Genomic DNA, 6,000 nt, shown 5'->3' with positions numbered 1-6,000 from the left:
CTTGGGATCTAGTGATCACCAGTCAGTGTGGTTTAATATAAGAACTGTGAAAGAGTCCCACCACACAAAAACAAAAGTTTTAGATTTTAGAAAAACAGACTTTTCAAAAATGAAATTAGTCATAAATGAGTCCTTATCAGACTGGAACGGATTACATGGAGTCCAGGAGAAATGGGACTACTTAAAAGGTGCATTATTGAAGGCAACAGAAAATTGCATTAGACTTGTCAGTAAAAGCAAAAAAAAGGAAGAGACCACTGTGGTACTCAGGAGAAGTGGCCCAAATCATTAAAAATAAAAAGCTAGCATTTTGTAATTATAAAAAAAAAAAACAGAGCAATGAAGATAAGGAAATCTACAAGATTAGGCAGAAAGAGGCCAAGCAAGTTATAAGAACTTCTAAAGCGCAGGCAGAAGAAAAACTAGCTCAGTCTATGTAAAAAGGGGATAAGACATTCTTCAGATATATAAATGAAAAAAGGAAATTAAAACAAGGAATAACTAAATTAAAAACAAAGGACGGAAGGTATGTAGAAGAGAATAAAGGGCTAGCCGACTGCCTTAATGAATACTTCTGTTTAGTTTTTACAAAAGAATAAGGAGAAGGACCTCCACTAGAAAGGATGACTAATTAATCGTTTGATGCATGTGTCTTTACAGAGGAAGATGTTCTAAGTTTGCTGTCTAAAGTGAAGACAAATAAGTCACAGGGGCCTGATGAGATACACCCAAAATTATTAAAAGAGCTTAGTGGTGAGCTGGCAAAACCGTTAACAGATTTATTTAACCAATCATTAGTAACAGGAGTCGTCCCGGAAGATTGGAAATTGGCAAATGTCGTGCCCATTCACAAGAAAGGTAGTAGGGAGGAATCGAGCAACTATAGACCAGTGAGTCTGATATCAATAGTAGGCAAATTAATGGAAACCCTATTAAAGGATAGGATTGTGGAACATCTAAAATCCCATGGATTGCAAGATGAAAAACATGGGTTTACTTCAGGGAGATCATGTCAAACAAATCTTATAGATTTTTTTGACTGGGTGACTAAAATAATAGACGGTGGAGGTGCAGTAGACATCGCATATCTAGATTTTAGTAAGGCTTTTGACACTGTCCCACACAGAAGACTTATCAATAAACTGCAGTCATTGAGCATGGACTCCCATATTGTTGAGTGGATTAGGCAGTGGCTGAGTGACAGACAACAGAGGGTTGTAGTCAATGGAGAACATTCAAAACAAGGTCATGTTACCAGTGGGGTTCCACAGGGATCTGTACTGGGACCAATTTTGTTTAATATCTTCATAAGTGATATTGCAAAAGGCCTCGATGGTAAGGTTTGTCTTTTTGCTGATGACACAAAGATATGTAACAGGGTTGATGTTCCTGGAGGGAAACGCCAAATGGAAAAGGATTTAGGAAAACTAGAAGAATGGTCAGAACTCTGGCAACTGAAATTTAATGTGGATAAGTGCAAGATAATGCACCTGGGGCGTAAAAACCCAAGGGCAGAATATAGAATATTTGACACAGTCCTGACCTCAGTATCTGAGGAAAGGGATTTAGGAGTAATTATTTCAGAAGACTTAAAGGTGGGAAGACAATGTAATAGAGCAGCACGAAATGCCAGCAGAATGCTTGGATGTATAGGGAGAGGTATAAGCAGTAGAAAGAGTGAAGTGCTTATGCCGCTGTACAGATCACTGGTGAGACCTCACTTGGAGTATTGTGCGCAGTACTGGAGGCCATATCTCCAGAAGGATATAGATACTCTAGAGAGAGTTCAGAGAAGAGCTACTAAACTAGTACATGGATTGCAGGATAAAACTTACCAGGAAAGGTTAAAGGACCTTAATATGTATAGCTTGGAAGAAAGAAGAGACAGAGGGGATATGATAGAAACTTTTAAATACATAAAGGGAATCAACTCGGTAAAGGAGGAGAGCATATTTAAAAGAAGAAAAACTACCACAAGAGGACACAGTTTTAAATTAGAGGGGCAAAGGTTTAAAAGTAATATAAGGAAGTATTACTTTACTGAGAGAGTAGTGGATGCATGGAATAGCCTTCCTGCAGAAGTGGTAACTGCAAATACAGTGGAGGAGTTTAAGCATGCATGGGATAGGCATAAGGCTATCCTTCATATAAGATAGGGCCAGGGACTATTCATAGGATTCAGATATATTGGGCAGACTAGATGGGCCAAATGGTTCTTATCTGCCGACACATTCTATGTTTCTATGTAGTATAAGGTGTATTTGCTCGCAGGCTACTGTCAGCTTGCCTTTTGACCACTAGTTCTACATTACAAATTCCTGCAAAATCAGGTGTGTTTTTTTTTTCTAGAAACCAGTTGTACATCGCCGCAAGACATGGGGTAGATACAGCAGCAAATGCATGCCACATCAGTAACAGGGTTACTGATGGCAACTGCATCACAGCATCGAGTTCAAAAGCATTGCTGCAAAAAAAAATGGAGCCACACACTGGTTTTGATTGAAAGAACTGTATTGTTTTTAAAGAGCATTGAACAATTTTACCGCCATAAAAATAATCATACGACAATCATAATGCCATTACCATAGCAGTGTTACTGAACATGTTGTATGTACATTGCTGCAAAATAAGGCATAGATACAGCAGGAAAGGCATTTCACATCAGTAACACAAATTATTACTGAGAGAGGGTTTTTAGTGCCACAGAAGATATGGTGATACCCAAATGGACCAATTGTCTTCTGCCAGTGTCCAAAACATCACTTTTGTCAAAATGAATGATGCATGGATCCGGGAGGATTTTCACACTCTTCCGGCTGAGGCTGACAAATAGATCTGGGCTGGCTGGTGGTGCTTCATCTTGCCACTGCTTCGGCCTTCCTGCTTACAATAATGTTGCCTGTCTACCATCATGTTCTGTACCTTATAGCTTCTGCTGCTGCCGTCGCCATCATGCCACTGCTACCATCATGCCGCTGTCTGCCTGCCTGCCATCATGTTTCGTGCCATATGGTTCTGCTGCCAACATAGCTGCAGATGCTACTGCTCACTGCTAATCGCCTACTGGTACCACTATTAATGCTACACAACTGCCACTACTACTATCCCTAAACAGCCAATCTACTGCCTTGTCTGTTCCATGCTATGCTGCTACTGCTGCTGCTACTGTCGGGGCCACATGTCAAGATTACTCTACCCTTTCCATACCATACTCCTGCTGCTCCCAATAAAACAATAGAATTTTTCTAGGTTTGTTTAGACCCAGCCATTCTTTCTTCTGACAGTTATCAGTTGTGCAAGTACAAATACTGGCAAGCCTCTGCCTTCGATAAAGGCTCATTCAGATGCCATATGAATGAGTCCGCATCCGTTCCGCAATTTTGCGGAATGAGTGCGGACCCATTCATTTTAATGGGGCTGCAAAAGATGCAGACAGCACACAGTGTGCAGTCCGCATCTGTGGTTCCATTCTGCTGCCCTGCAAAAAAAAGATTTTTCTATTACAGTTGCATCCATGTGCGGTCCGCAAATTGCGGAACGCACACGGCCAGTGTCCATGTTTTGGGTATCTGCAAAACACTACGGTCGTGTGAATGCGCCTTAAGGGACATTTTTGGAAGCTATGTATTATGAGAAAGCATAGCACATGTGCAAGCACGTTGTGTTTATTAACGCCGTCAACCATGCTTTTACACATAGCTATGTATGTCAGTGTCACTCTGACATTATTTGCTATTGCTGTCATTACGTTTAAGAGCTTGGTGAGGGGTAAGAGAAAATGCTTAAATTTGGAAAAAAAAAATCTACAAAAGAGATAAGATCTTTTCTAGTGCTTGTGTGCTCGCGTGCTCTGGCCGAACACATCGGCATGCTCGTGTGCTCTACCGAGCATCCAAGCACAATGGAAGTCAATGTGAGAACCCCAGGCACCCCCTGCTCGGAAGAGAAGAAGGTGTCTGGTTTACAAAAAAAAATTTGAAATTGATGGAAACCCCATCAAAATGGTTTGGAAACAGCATTAAGAGGATGGCTGGATGCGTCTTGGACTCCTATATGCAAGCCATCAATTTATCCATGAGACAGATGACAGGCTTAGCCAGAATACCTTACAATGGCAGCCTTGTGCACTATGAGACATTCCAAACCAGCTCTCATCTGACTGAGAGCCAGTAAGCCTCAAAGCTACTTCACATCTGTTGGATGGCTTGGGTGGACCTGCCATCTATTGGTTTTATAGTCTTATGACAAGAGTAATAGTCTTGTCATCAGACTATGAAACCAATAGATGGCGCTGTTCATGAGTAGTGTAGATCACGAATTTTCCATGCAAATGGTTTTTCAGCTTAAAAACAAGGCAAATTTTGCTAATTTGCATGTCTTTCCCATATGCCCATGTTTATGCAAATGAGTTTTTACATGACAAAAAAGGATACATAGGTTATTGAATATTATGTTAGGACAATCAGAAAACTTTTTGTCACCCTAATGATATTTATCTAGGTGCCCAGGTCCACCTAAGCCATCCAAAATATGTGAAGTAACTTTGATGCTTACTGGCTCTCAGTCAGATGAGAGCTGGTTTGGAATGTCTCATAGTGCACAAGGCTGCTATTGTATGGTATGCTGACTAAGCCTGTCATCTGTCTCATGGATAGATTGATGGCTTGCATATACCTGGCTTTTGGCATATAGACTTTGTGTGGTTGTCTATTGTATGTTGTAGATAATAGGAGTCCAAGATGCATCCAGCCATCCTCTTAATGAGGTTTCCAAACCATTTTGATAGGGTTTACATCAATTTCTAACCTTTTTTTGTGAACCAAAGACCCTCTCTTCTTCAGAGCAGGGGGTGCCTGGTTTGATGCTCGGGTCTTCCATTGACTTTTATTGTATTAAATTGTACTCAAGCACCCCCAGTATTCGGCCGAGCACTCCGATGTGCCGAGCATAGCGATGCTCAAGCCGAACATCAGTTCGGCCGAGCATGCTCACTCAACACTAATCTTTTCCTAAAAGTCCTTGGAGACTAGAGGATTTTCAGGTCAATTGGAGTAACTTTGGTTTTGGTAGAATTGATTCTGGTCTGAACTAAACTTTTTGAAAAATGAGTCGACCTAAAATGAAACGAATCTCAAAAGATTCTCTCATCACAACTCTGCATCGGTAATACTTATAGCGAAGGAAAGGCTGATTTAATAGGGTTGATCATGGTTACAGTGATTTATACTTTGGCTAATCAGCATATTAATTAATTAAAACAGAAACATATTCTGCGGGGCAGTTCTTTTGTTATTACAAGACTTGCCATACTTTATTCTCATTTCCTGATTCATGTTAATCTGAGTACTGAGAATAAGAAGTACAGCCAGACTTACAAGAATTCCAAGCCGATGTGACATGCTTACCATTTCCTGATGGGGAAGATTTACACAATGCATCACAAGACTGAAAACTTAACTGTGGTTCTAATTGTGAAATAAGGGCAGAAAATATACATACATACAAGGTGTAAGGGATCGTCTCTTATTTGGGGGTCATTCTCACAGAATTATCTTCACAACCACTGGGTTTCAGGTCCAAACAGTGCAATTTATTTTACACTCTTCATACACAACATGGCATAAAACAAAAGCCTGCCCGTCTGGGCTCTACCTAAACATAATAAACATTGTATCCCTAACTCAGCTATACTATAGCGTTCCCACATGGAACCAGGTGTGGCTTACCCCAGGCATACAGTGCATCAGCCCTCAGGCTGTAACAAATGCAGTACCTTTGGAGGGGGTTGTGGTCTAGCAGTCCTCCTGACTCTGACTTTTCAATGCTTGTTCCCAGGTGTCGCTGAGTCCCCCAAAGTCCAGGCTATTGCATAGCCTCGTGGCCCCTCAGCCTTGCCTAGCTGAGACCACACTGACAGAGCCTCACCAGGCCTCTGTCTGCACACTCTCCAGAGTGAGACACACCCAAGATCCAGTAGCAAGATTAAATAGGATCCCTGGA

This window comes from Bufo gargarizans, chromosome 2, assembly GCF_014858855.1.
Source record: "Bufo gargarizans isolate SCDJY-AF-19 chromosome 2, ASM1485885v1, whole genome shotgun sequence".
NCBI classification, from domain to species: Eukaryota; Metazoa; Chordata; class Amphibia; order Anura; family Bufonidae; genus Bufo; species Bufo gargarizans.
The sequence above is the reverse complement of the archived record's forward strand: the minus strand, read 5'-3'. Positions refer to the sequence as shown.